This window comes from Hippopotamus amphibius, chromosome 1 (genome assembly GCF_030028045.1).
Source record: "Hippopotamus amphibius kiboko isolate mHipAmp2 chromosome 1, mHipAmp2.hap2, whole genome shotgun sequence".
Lineage (NCBI taxonomy): Eukaryota > Metazoa > Chordata > Mammalia > Artiodactyla > Hippopotamidae > Hippopotamus > Hippopotamus amphibius.
The window spans coordinates 159197771-159211396 of NC_080186.1; the positions used below are offsets into that span (position 1 = coordinate 159197771).

Here is a 13626-nt window from a genome sequence, read left to right on the forward strand (position 1 = left end):
CATTTTTGAATGTGCAATACAGTATTAACGTAGTCACCATGCTGTACTTATGTATTTTATAAGTGAATAAGTATATCCATGACTTCTTAATTCTGATTTTATAAGTAATATAATAACTGCAGCAAACATTGATGGAGCTTTGAATGTATACTAGAGCCCAGGCATCATCTCAGGTAATCCATCTCAGGTGACCCTATGAGGTAAATACCACTATTATCCCCATTTCACAGATGGGGAAATTGAGTCTCAGAGAACTTAGTCACTTGTCCTAGATCAGACAGCTAGTAAGTGGCAGCCTGGGAGTTAGAACCCAGGCAAGCCTGCCATCTCCTTTCCTCTTAAATTCTTCATTTACCTGCTTATCAGTGGCATTTTCTCCTGCCTGATTCTAAAGAGCGAGGGACATGGATGACTGGTCAGAGAGCATGAACAAGCTCAGATATCTTAGGCCCCTCTGGGTTCCCAGTGCCTCTATGGAGTGGGGGGGGATCCTTATTAGACTGTATCCAGGGGTGAGGGGTCACACCCCTACCCAGAGCCAACAAGAAGGTCAGGGGCATGGAAATTTCACAAAAGGAAGTACCTCTGGGGCTCTGCAGAGAGCAAGGTGCTTTTTGATTAAATGAGGCCTTTGATTAGAGTGGTCTTTGGGGAACATTAGCTGGAGGGTGGGCTTTAGAATCTGTTTGCTTGTGGGCTGTCCATCCCTAGGCATGGCCCTGACCTTTCTCCTGACCCCTGAACAGGGTGATAAGGCCAGGGGCCTCCCTTGGATGGCAGCTTGCAGGATTTGGAAAGCAACCAAATTCACCAAATTCAGATCTCAGAGGAAACCCAAATCTTAAGTAAACAGCATTTCTATACCATCTGTGCCTCTGCATGCAGCCACTGGCCTCTTGGCTGGTGCAGTCACCTGTGGTCCTGGGAAGCCCTTGGTCTGAGGGTCTCTTGTTTCTCTGATGCACGTGAACCTACTCCCGTGGGTCAGCATCTTCTCAAGAGAAGGTCCTATTGTGCTTATGTCATTAATCCTCACGGTATCCCTGAGAGAGTCAGAGAGCTGGCGTCCCCACAAGTGAGGCACAGTGAGATGGAGTCACGTCCCCACTTACGCAGAAGCAGGGAGGGGACCAGACTCCAGGCAGAGGAGCTCTGAGGTCTTCAGGATCCAAGCCTGCTTGTTTCCCCATGCGGTCATGAGAGAACAAAACTAAAACCAAAAGAATCATACAGGCTAAGTAAAATGCCTTGGGTAAACACTGAAGAGAAAAACCACCACTAGACCCAATAGAAATAAAAATACATATTCACACAAAAACTTGCATACAACACAAATGTTCACCAGCACCATTACTCACGATATCTAAACAGAGGAAACAAGTCAAATGTCCACTAACTGATGAACAAATAAAATGTGGCATATCCACACAGTGAAATATTATTCAGCAATAAAAAGGAATGACGTTCTGATTAATAGGGATCAAACTATAATACGGATGAACCTTAAAGACATTATGCTTTTTAAGGAAAACAAACCTATACGGTATGATCCCATTTATATGAAATGGCCAGAATGGGCAAGTCTATAGAGACAGAAAGTAGACTGGTGGTTGCCTACGCCTGGCGGGAAAGGGAGATGAGGAATGATTGCTAATGGGTATGGGGTTTCTTTTGGGGATGATAAAAAAAGTTCTAAATTAGACAGTGGTGATGGTTGCACAACTTTGTGAATATACTAAAACCACAACTGTATACTTTAAATGGAAGAGAACTGCATGGCATATGAATTATATCTCAATAAAGTTGCTCAAAAAACCCCCAAACCATGGCTAATGAAATAATGAACCCAGTGACAGGGCTTTGCTGAAGGATGTGGTCTTACCCCGTCTGCTCTGATAAGTTTATGTCTCATCCCACTGAGCTTGGCCACAGGCCACCCAGACAATTCAAGTGGAAAGAATATCGATGGGAAAGATATGATCCATAGATTTCTCCCCAGAGTCTAAACCGGGAAGATCTTTCCCCCTTTTTCTTGTACAGATCATTTCCAATTTTATGGAGTCAGTCTATTTTAATTTCGTTTCTGGGTTTCAAATCATGCTTCAAAAAGCATTACCCGTCCTAACATGGTAAATCTTATTACCTAATGATTTCCTCTAATGCTTTTCTCTAATGTTGTCCTCTAAGGCTTGTCTTATTACCTCTAAACTTATTCACTGGGAATTTAAACAACAAACTGGAGGGCCAGGTTGTTTTTATTTGTTTTGCCAAATGGAAAGCTGGAGAATAGATCAGGAGTTTTTCAATTTGAGATTAAAATGGACTTGGGGCGTCTTGTAACTTCCTGAAACTCAGTATGAAAAAGTGTGTGTGTGTGGGGGGGGTACACATTCTAACACACCAAGGCCTAATCCAAGTCCAGAGGACCGTTGTGAAGCGCTTACGGGGAAGGCCTGAGAGGTTACCCGTGGGGAAAGTTCTCTGTCACATGTCAAAGGAGAATCCCACCGCTCTGGCTTCGATGTGCTGCTGAGGCAGAGAATGAGGGGTGCCTCTCACTAGCTCCCCGGGGCCTGTTAACACTTTAGGTTTCTAATCCTCTGCCGACAAACCAATGCAGCGGATACATCATTTCGGCTGACAAAACTTGTGGCCCTCCTGTCACAAAGAATTGGAGGATGTTTAAGTCCAATAAATATAAATAAATGATAAAGTGAAAATAAAACTGCCACTCCAAAGAAAGTAGCAGGTCCTTCTGTGCAGACCCGTGTGTTCACATAATACATGTATAAGCAGCACCCATTGTATGCCAGGCACTGTCTAGACTGGTGGTTCTCAAAGTCTGGTCCGTGGACCAGCAGCATCAGTATCACCTGGGAACCTGTTAGACATGCAAATTCCCAGGCCCACTCCAGACCTACTGAATAAGAAACTCTGGAGTCGGGCTCCAGTCATCTATGATTCTGATGCACATTCAAGTTTGAGAACCATCGGTCCAAGTACTGGGAATATAAGGGTGAAAAGACAGATAAAATCCCTGCTCTCCTCATGGACTTTACATTCCAGTGTGTGTGGTAGGAGGAGACAGACAACATATAAGTAGACAAATAGCTGAACGTGGTAATTCTCAGATAGTAATAAGATCTATGAAGAAAAAGATCTATGAGGGGCTGATTTAGAACAAGTGGTCAGGGACAAGGGTCTGAAATGAGACCAGAATGATAAGGAAAGGCCAGCCATGTGAAGAATCAAGGGGCAGAAAAGAAGTGCATATACTTCAGGCAGAGGGGACAGTAAGTGCAAAGGGCCTGGGGTAGGACCATGCTTGGCCTGTATGAGGAGCAGTGAGGCTAGAGCACAGTGAGAATTAGGAATGCATTGGGGATGGATTTGGAGAGGCAGGTGGTGATAACAAGCTTAGCTTTTGTTCTTAGTGCCTGAGAAAAGCACTGGGCAGTTTTGACCAAATAGAAACACGATCTGATTTACCATTTAGCAGGATGTCTCTGGAATGAACTATAGAAGGTAAGGGTAGAACCAGGGAAGTCAGCAAGGAAATAATGCAATAATCCAGGCAAGGAGTACTGGCACTTGGATGGACCAGACCAATGTGCAAAGATCTATTATTAAGTGAAAAACAAACAATGCAGGACACTGTGCCTAGTAAACTGCTTTTAAGCATACACACATTCAGGTGTACAAAAACATTTTTGTCCCTCAAAGGATCCAGAAAAAATGTGAATAGTGGTTATCTTTGGGAAGAAGGGGGTTGGTGAGGATCATTTTATACCTCTCTGTACACTGTGCATTTTTAACATGTGCACAAAGCATTACTTTTATTTAAAGATAAAATATTAAAAAATAAAAACTGAAAAGCTGAGATTGAGGAAAATATACACTAGGCAATGGGTGACCAATATTAGAAAGAAGAAGCCTACTTCTCAGGGGTGTGACCCTCTCCAAGTGTCCTCCCCAGAAGTCGCTGAGAGCCAGGCTGACAAACTGGGACACGTTTCTGTTCTTGGGCTCTAGTGGGATTGGAGCAAGGCACCTTCTCACTTGAGAACCTCTGGATCCCGTTTCTGTCCTGTAGCTCTGGTGATGTATGTGTCTGTCGGGTCTCCTTGGGCAACGAATACAATTTCCTGTGAATGTCTGCTGTGTTTCCCTGTGCCCTGTTTGTCAAATTGCTGCCCTCCGTCATCTTGGCAGCTGGTTCACCAGGAGGCCAGCATGCCCTTCATTTAATTGCATGATTGGGCATAAACAGAAGGAAATACTTTGCTGGGGGGAGAAAGAGGCAGGCAGCATCTGATTTATCCTGTCAGCTGATTAGGATTTGTTGAGTCCGAACAAGGTCAAATGAGATTAGGAAGAAAATGCAGTATGTCTGGTATGCGTTTCACATAACTGTATCGTTTATGTAAACAGGATGAACGAAGGGGAAATTTTAAAGCAAATACTGAATGTCAGCCTCAAGATTCAAGGACAAGAAGCCAGGGCTCATGTGTTATGCCAGGAGAGAAAGAAAACTTATTTCCTGGGGACATTTGGAGTCCTGCTGAATCTATCACGCTCTGATTCCTTTTTCATGTTGGTGCAGTTAAAAAGTGAGAGTTTTATGTCTGATTTTCAGAGTTGCTGAGCACAGAATGAGAGAAAACCACAGAAACGCCACATCCTACCTTTCTCGTCCTTCTAAAGTTCTTATAAGAGGTTTAGAGCCACTTTCTGTAATAGCAGCTGCCGAAGTGCTTGGTAGTAAGCCAGTCTCTTAGGACACGGAAGGGAAAATCTCACCTCCAGCAACGGCCACAAGATTCTAGACATGGCTGACTCTGTGGATAAACCTACTGGGCTTCTACTAGGACTTCTGCTGGTCCTCCAAATCTGTCATTTTCTTCCTTTCTCAGATCTACCCTCTGCAGCGCTAGTAAGCACACATATAAAGTTTTAATCACTTTAAAACCTTAAGTGGTTTTAATGGCTTTAAAAGTGGTCTAAAAGCTTTGAGGGAAGATATGGCTTCTGTTACATACTCTCTATAGGATCTAGCGTCTCGCAAATGCTTAATAAGCTGCTTCGGCAGCTATTATTTCCATCGACTACTTCCTAGCCCAGAGCTGGTGGGCTATTCTGAGGCCAGACTTTTAAACTAGGAAACCTCCCATCCCTTCCCATGCTAAATAACAGAGGGGCCAGGAAGTATTAACATTATCATGTTTTGTGACTCCAAGCCTCTGAACATATAGTATTTAAAAGATAAATCTAGATGTGGTATATACGGGTGAGTCAAAAATTATCCACACTCTGGGTGTAGAATTTATTATAATTAACTTTTAGAAAAGACAAATACATCATTTTTTAACATAATCTCCTTGCTTTTCAATACACTTTGTCCATCTGTCAACAAGCTTTCAGGTCAGGACTATAGGGAGGATGCTTTAACACCTCAAAATGAAGTAATCCACGATAGACTTAGGTTTCAAAAAGTTTGTGTGAGATGCGTACTGAAACAACTCTTGGAAGAGTGTAAACATAAGTGTTTGGATATCTGCAACCAAAATTTGGACCGATAATCTAAGGAAGGTGAAATTTTCTTAAAGTGAATCATTACTGGTGACGAGACATGGATTCATCACTACGAGACTAAGAGTAAATGGAATACTACTCAGCCATAAACAAAGAATGAAATGATGCCATTTTCAGCAACATGGATGGGCCTAGAGATGATCATATTAAGTGAAATAAGTCAGAAAGAGAAAGACAAATACATGATTTCACTTATATGTGGAATCTAAAATATGACACAAATGAACCTATCTGTGAAACAGGAACAGACTCACAGACATAGAGAACAGACCTGTGGTTGCTATGGGGGAGGGGAGGTGGAGGAGTGGCTAGATTGGGAGTTTGGGATTAGCAGATGCAAACTATTACATAAAGAATGGATAAACAACAAGGTGCTACTGTATAGCATAGGGAACTATATTCAATATCCTGTAATAAACCATAATGGAAAGGAATGTAAAAAAGAATGTATTTATATGTATAACTGAATCATCATGCTGCACAACAGAAATTAACCCAACATTGTAAATCAACTATACTTCAATAAAATAAATTTTAAAAAAAGATAAATCTAGACATTGGACATGGAAGTTGAAATAAATATGGAACTTGAGGGATGTTAAACCAAAACATTAAGAAAATTCAATCTTGAGGAGAATTATATTACAGTAAGTACTTTCAGGAACTGAGGAATCAGTTCCCAGTATTTGGACGGGAACACTGCAGAACAGCACCTGATGTATAATAAAGAAACTGGTTGATATCAGTAGCTAGGGATTGTATTTGCCTAAGAACTGTGTGGGTTTGGGGCTCTTTTTTTTTTAACAGCATTTCACAGCTAGATGTAATAGAGAAATAACACTTAAATAATGACTTACACTTGCATTACTGGTGTTTAGGGTGTTGTCACACACTTGGGTATATTTGATTGTCACCATAATCCTGTCGGCTTTGGGGGAAGATGTGGTTAGGAAAGTCCCATGAATCTCCTTCAGGAGGGAGGGAGTTGGAGCCCTGAGATGCTGAGCGGCCCAGGAATGGTCAACAGCATGCTGTGGGCAGGTTCAAGGGTGCGAGCCTGAGGCGGGAGGCCAGGTTTCAGACCCGATGAGGATGTAGTAACTAGCGGGGCAACCTGGGTGAGACGCTGAGCCATATCTCTGTCCTCAGCATTTTTAGGTGTTTCCTAACTTTACAACCTATCATTCCATGTGGTTAAAAACAGTTCACAGGCACCTTGGGTGTAGTAAAGCAATTCTCCAATATTGAGAAGATGACTGTCCAAAATATTTTCATCTGTGATTCAGAAAATCCTTTGGAATTGTGAAGATGCTCGAGAAGATTACCATTTTTTTTACAAGCAAATTATTAGGACCTTTGAGTATGGGGAAGTGGCAGTTCATGGAGATTCCCATGATTAAACTCTGGAGAAATCAACGCTTTCTGTACCTCTCAAGTCCTTTTTAGGGGAGCTATGTGATGTCTATGCCTCTAGATCTCTGTCACAGGAGGCGAGCGTCTCTGAGCTTGTCCCTTCAGAGGCACATGAAGGCTCCCTGACTACTCCCTGCTGAGTTTGGAGAACAGTTTTCCACCCCCACCTTCCCAAAGGAGGGAGAAACAAGTGAGCATATTTCTAGTTCCAACAGGTCAATTTGTACCTCCTATCTGAATCACCAGGTGGGCAGGCTTGCACACGCACACACACACATACGCACACACACACATACGCACACACACACTGTGACACCTCCCAGGCTCAAATGCCTGCATAAGGAGGTAGGACTCTTCATTAATTACAGGAAACTATTAATCACGTTTCCATTTGGTCTCTTCAAAGACACCTCCTGAGCCGTATCCTTTCAGTCCATCTTCATGCCTCACCTTGTACCCAAAGAGTTACTTGTGCAGGTAGCTTCCCCTTTTCCTCGCCCCATCCTGGCCAGGGGCACAAAGATGATGCCTGCGGTCCACTGAAGAAACCCCCACCTGCTGATTCGCCTAGTTCAGCAGGGACAGGCCTGACCACTGGTGAGGAAGGGCAGGAATATTCTCTCTGCAGTCGCTCCCCAGCCCTAAGCTACATGGCCATTGCCTTGAGTGGCTTTGCAAAATGCGAACGGCACAGACAGAGAGACACACAGACAGACAGACAGACACACACACGCACACACACTGCCACACACAGACATCTACACCCTGTGCAGGGATGCCAGATGCCAGCACAGAAAAGGATTCCCTTTCATCCAGCAGCCTTCTGATGGCAGAGGAGTGTCTCCGAGCCGCGACCTGCTGTTTCCCTGCCAACTGAGGCCTCAAAATAAACAGGAATCTGCTCAGACGGGCTAGTAGTCCATTAGGCTCAGCCATTTGCCCCAAGACAAACCACGCTAAAATAACACCCAGGAGAGCTGCCGCTGCTGTCTGTTGTCTCTGCCTCCCTTCCCCGCTGGCCACTAGCTCTGTGTCCCTGTGCCTGCTCCCGGCTACCCAGGGCTGGGGGCCCTTAGCGCTCCGTGTGCATCCCTGCGGGCAGCTGTCTAAAGGCAGGTCCCCTCTGCTGATCAACGAGGCCAGAGAGAGACCTAGAGGCTGCATTCTCAGCCCCCCGCCTGCCTCCCTGCTTCCCACACAGCCCTGCGGGACTGGGAGCCGGCTCTGTGGCATGGTGTCTGGAGGCGGACCAGCAACCTGATGTACATGCCACGGCCCGTCCCCTCTCCCCACACAGAGCTGCAGTCGCCAGGAGGTTCAGAGAGCCGGCTTGGGGCTGCCGGGGAAGCAGCTGCAGTGCGGTGACAGTGACAACACAGAGCGGACGAGACCCAGTGGATCCCCTTCCCCTTCGACCAGAGAGAGGAGCAGCCCTCAGCCTGCAAGCTGTTCAGGTAAGAAGCAGGGTTTCTATTCTGGAGAGCAGAGAGCAGGTTACAGTACATCCAGAGCTGAGGTGGAGTGTGTTGGTGTGTGTGTGTATAGTGTGTCCGAGTGCAACTATAAGGCTGCTTGGGAAAAAAAGAAGGCTGGCTGACAGCACAGACATGTAAAATAGCACCTGGGGTGCAGAGACTGTGTGAAGAGGCATGCACACGCCGCCTCCTTTATCTTTACCCCCTCACCGCCAGGCCAGGAGGACTGGAGCGGGTGGAGGGCTCTCACTGAAGCCTTTGTGGTTCCGCAGGACGCTGTGGCCTTCATGAGTCTGGCTGGTATCATCATGCTTGTCACACTCACCCTCTCAGGTAGCCTGGAAATTTAGCTGCCTAGAAATCCTGTCTACTGGGTGGGCACCTTAGATTTGGTCAACCTTTTGATATAAAGGTTGGGCTGAAATGTAAGATTATATGAGCGTGTCTGAGAGGGTGGGATTCTGATGCCTTCACCGGTCACCTGGATTATTTCTTACCGTACTTCTGATCTTTGAAAATCACATCCTCATTTCCGTGCCCCTCCAGAGAGGCAGCGGTAGAGAAAGAACAAGAATGGTTAGCCGCTGGGCACATTCTCTGGCACTGATGCTATCCATACCCACGTCACTATTACATGCCGAAGGTATGCAAGGCTTCTAGAGGGAGCGCTCGAAAACTTCAGACCTCCAGGTACTGGAGTGGGAACTTAAGGCATTTAATCAAGGACCCACTTTTCAGCGACCCGAGAGGGCACCCACCCATCTCGCCTGTCAAGAGCAAGAGCTCACTCTGTGCCTCAGCAGACGCAAGCGCTCTGTGCTCTCTCCAGCTGTTACAATCCACCCCCTTTCCTGCTTTGGTGGCTGGCACGTTCCCTTTCATTCACTATAGGGATGCAATGGTCCATGATTTAGCTCCGTGAACACCAGGGGGTAGATGCAAGCATCCGGGCAGAGGGCGAACCAGGCTCTGAGGGAGGGTGAGCCAGCCCAGGGGTGGCAAATGGAGAGAAATCAGCTTTGCCGAGTGGTGTCTCGCAAAGGGCTGGCGAGCTGCTTCCCGGGGCTGTGTGGATGAATGAAGTGGATTTTGGTGGAGACTATGATTCACAGTCACAACCTCCCTTTGTTTTCTTTGTGTTGGTCATTGAGGGCTTCCAAGGAAATTCCCCTTTTGAGATCATGTATCTGAAGGCAAAGTCACCAGATCTGCTGCTTTGGGCAGCAGGCAGACCCAGGGAGACTGTCTTCTGTTGATTCCTCTCTTTTTAGCAGGAGGAAATGGATTTGCAAATGCAGTACTTCATAAAAAGGAAAGTTAATACACAAAAAAATTAAGGGACAAGACACTGAATTACTTGTAAACTTCCTCCCAAATCTAGTGTGCACATACACATACATGGCTTGCCAGGTTCCAAAAAGGATTTAAGGAAGCAGTATCCAGTTCATTACATGGTTTGATTTCACAGACAGGTAGCACCAACTCTGATGACGATATTTCCTTGGTGATGGTGGACAGACATCCAAGCATCCCATCTACACCTAGCAAAGGGATGTCTGATGCCAGGACAGAGATGTACTCGCTCACTCTGCTGACGTGCATTCTGTGGACCCTGAATAAACTATTATGGGTCATGGAACTGCCGGCCCCGCTGTGCCAGCTTCCAGCAGTCAGGGACCGTACAGAGGGGAGACACACCCCTCCCACTTCATCAAAGAAGCGTCACTTGGCTAATGCAATTCTCCTTGGTTTAAGCTACTGGAAAAATAATCTGCAATCATTCATGCTACAGACACACCCTGTTTTAGGTAAATCTAATAACTTTCCAGGACACATAAATTGTAAGTGAATGATTGTTTTTCCTTAAGAAACGATTCACTTCTCAAATTCATCAGATACCGGCAATCAACAATAAAGAAAGGTGGGACTTACCCGGTGGGCAGGTAACAGAGAATGAAGCTGGGCTGACAGGATGTCCAACTCAGTTGGGAGGTAAAGGAGTCCAAGGCAGAGGAACAAGGACAAGCATCTGGTCCAGTGGTCTACAGCAGAAGAGGGAGGGAGGGAGTAGTAATTATTTTGATTCCTAAATGTCACAACTTAAGAGAAGCAGCAGAATAGTGGTTAAGTGCATAGATTCTGCAGCCAGGAAGAATCTGGGGTTCCAATTCGGACTCTGACACTTACTAGTCCTGTGACCTTGTGCCTCAGTCTCCTCATCTGTGAAATGGGGTAATAAAGTACCAGCCTTATTTATTGAAAGGATCAAATGAGTAATGCTCTTAGCTAAGTGCCTGGTTTATGATGAGTAAAACCTAAGTAGTTGTTATTATTATTCTTATTGAAAGGTGAGTCCTGAAAAGGCTGCTCAAAAGTTTGTTTGTTCCAAGGTCCAAAGTGACTCTGAGTGACCACCAGTGCCACCTTCTGGGCAGCATGGAGATGCTTTTGCTTGGCGTGGAGTTTTGCTTGCTTCTGAGCTTTCAGAATAGAGGCGCTTCCGTGCTTGTGGCCAGTGTTTCTTGAGCCCTTATGTGAGCCAGGCACTGTGCTTGACTTTATGTGTGTGAGCTCGCCGGACTTACGTGTGTGATCCTGTGAAGCAGGGCTGTCACGGCTGCAGGAACTGAGCTCGGTGGGCTGAGCCATTTGCCTACGGTCACACAGTTACCAAGTGGCAGAGCCAAGCTTACAGCCAGGCTGTGCTCCTAACTGGTGTGCCGTTTACGTTTTGGGGGATCATTGGAGGTGCCCTGGCAGGCAGGTGGAATTTGGTGATAAACAGACTTCAGCAACAAATGAACTGTGAAGGCCCTGGAAAGTGGGCCAGGATTTAGAAGCTCTGCCAAGAGATGGCAGGACCCTAGACTGGCCTGGCAACAGAATCTCAGCCTTGAGGACCCATGCCCTTTGGGTCTGGGTGTTTGGGAACAAGACATGAATGCCGGCCTTGGGGGACAAGGTGGGCCTCAGGCTTTCCTGCAGCAGGCAGTGGACGGTGCCCAAGAAGAGAGGAAATGGTGCCTAACAACAGAGACAGGGACACAGCAAGGGTGCTGGGCCAGGACTCCTGACACCCCTCCAGCCTAAGGTCAGAAGTCATCTTGAGCTAAGCCCAAGGTCAAGACTAGGTGACTCCAGCCATGGAAAGAGGAGGTACGGGCAATTCAGAACACAGCATCTGGGCGCAGTGAAGTCTATAGTGATGTACAAGGCTTGATTTGCCAATGCAATCTCTCTAACCTGAATGTTTAAAACATGACACACAGAGATTTGTTTTATGCATAACTGCTCAAGCCCACCTCTCTGAATTCACTCAAGGAATGCTGGCGATAGGAACGGGTGTGAGGGGCGTGCATCCCTTGCACCAGGGCTGTGTAGATGTGGGGGTTACTGATGGCCAAGACTCATCTTTGCCTCTCTATAACCTGTGGTCTGGCCCAGGTGTTTTCAAAATTTAACATGCGTGAGAATCACACGGGAGCTTGTTTAAAACATCAGGTTCACAGAGAACAGACTTGTGGTTGCCAGGGGGAAACGGGGGAGGGATGGAGTGGGAATTTGGGATTAGCAGATGCAAACTGTTACGTACAGAATGGATACACAAGGTCCTACTATATAGCATAGGGAACTGTATTCAACACCTTGTGATAAACCGTGATGGAAACGAATGTTTTTAAAATGTATATAGATGTATAACTGAATCACTCTGCTGTACAGCAGAAATTAACACATTATAAATCAACCATACTTCAAAAAGTAAGTTAATTAAAAAAATTTTTTAAACATTGGGTTCCTGGGACCTACCATGTAAGTCCTGATATAGTGGGTTCAGGAGGGGCCCACGGTCCTGCATGTCCTCTGTGGGGCCCAGCTGGTTCTGATGCCTTTGGTCCACAGGTCACAGCTGAAGAAGCCCCAGGCTGACCATTGCTCTTGTTCCCTTGTCTTCACTGCTGTTAATGAGAACGGAGTCGTGTGGCCTGAATCCGCAGGGATGAGCCTCTTTTGGGTCACGGCCTTCTTTCTGAACCACCACTTTTCTTAGGCTAGACCTCCACTGCTGGTAATAACAGTGACAGCCCACCTACTGCGTACTGAGTTCCCACGTGCCGGGCACAGCCCGTCACAACCGTCCCATAAGTTAGGGTCTATTATTATCACATCTCACAAGTGATGGGAAAGGCCCCACTGCCAGTATGTGGCAGCTCTCGGATGTGAACCCGGGCCGGGCAGATCCCCAGCGCCCAGCCACGGAACCCCTGGGCGAGTTGACACACGCAGCTTTAGCTGTTTGCCAGTTCAACCCTCCTTTCTCACTCTTGGGTATCTTCCTCCTTTTCACACTCCTATCTTGTCCCCCCCATCCCAAGACTCCCACATAATTTCTTCAGAAGATGATGTGTCCCTGTGTTTCCCTATTTTTATCTTATTCGGTAAGTTGGAAAGGGTGGGGGCAATGGGTGGGTAGAAAGTAGTTGTTCTGAGTTGAACTGTGTCCCCCCTCAAATTCACATGTAGAACTTCTAACCCCGGAGTTTCAGCATGGGCCCTTCTTTGGAGACAGTGTCTTGACAGATGTCATCAGGTTTAAATGAGGTCATTAGGGTGGCTCCTAGTCCAGTGTGACTGCTGTCCTTTCAGAAGAGGGAAACCGAGACACAGTGGCACAGATAGAGGGGAGGTGACGCGACGAGACATGGGGAGAAGACGGCCGTCTACGCGTCAAGGAGAAAGGCCTGGACCAGATCCCTCCCTCACAGCCCTCAGGAGAAACCAACCCTGCGGATACCTCGATTTTGGACTTCTGGCCTCCAGAACCACGAGACAAGAGATTTCTGTTGTTTAAGCCACGCAGGCTGTGGTGTTTCTTACGGCTGGCTTAGAGAACAACGACAGTAGGAAGCAGATTTCCCCTCTAGGCCCTGGGTCTGGGGTGATCTAGGCGAAGGCCAGCACATCCTGCCACGTTGTGGCAACGTTTTCTTTAATTCTGAGTGCTTTTCTGTTGGCTTAAGTAGTGTCCTTGGGAGCCAAGGTAGGCCCGAGACCCAGGAAGGAAGAAGGAACGAATAGAAAGGATGAAGAGGAAGGAGGGAAGGGAAAGCAAAGAAAAAAAGAGGCAGAGGCAGAAAGAAAAAGAGAG

General features: G+C 46.4%; 1 protein-coding gene across 4 annotated transcripts in view; it reads left to right on the top strand.

Annotated features, from left to right (window-relative positions):
* FGF1 (fibroblast growth factor 1) overlaps positions 1 to 13626 on the top strand; it is a 90840-nt gene that overhangs the window by 2663 nt on the left and 74551 nt on the right. For 2 of the 4 annotated variants that reach the window (XM_057732299.1, XM_057732336.1), the window contains exon 2: positions 8303 to 8459. The gene's annotated coding sequence lies outside the window, so the exon portion shown is untranslated. Of the gene's footprint in view, positions 1 to 8139; positions 8460 to 9030; positions 9037 to 13626 lie in introns of those variants that run through there. The other 2 variants (XM_057732315.1, XM_057732305.1) reach the window with 2 other exon arrangements.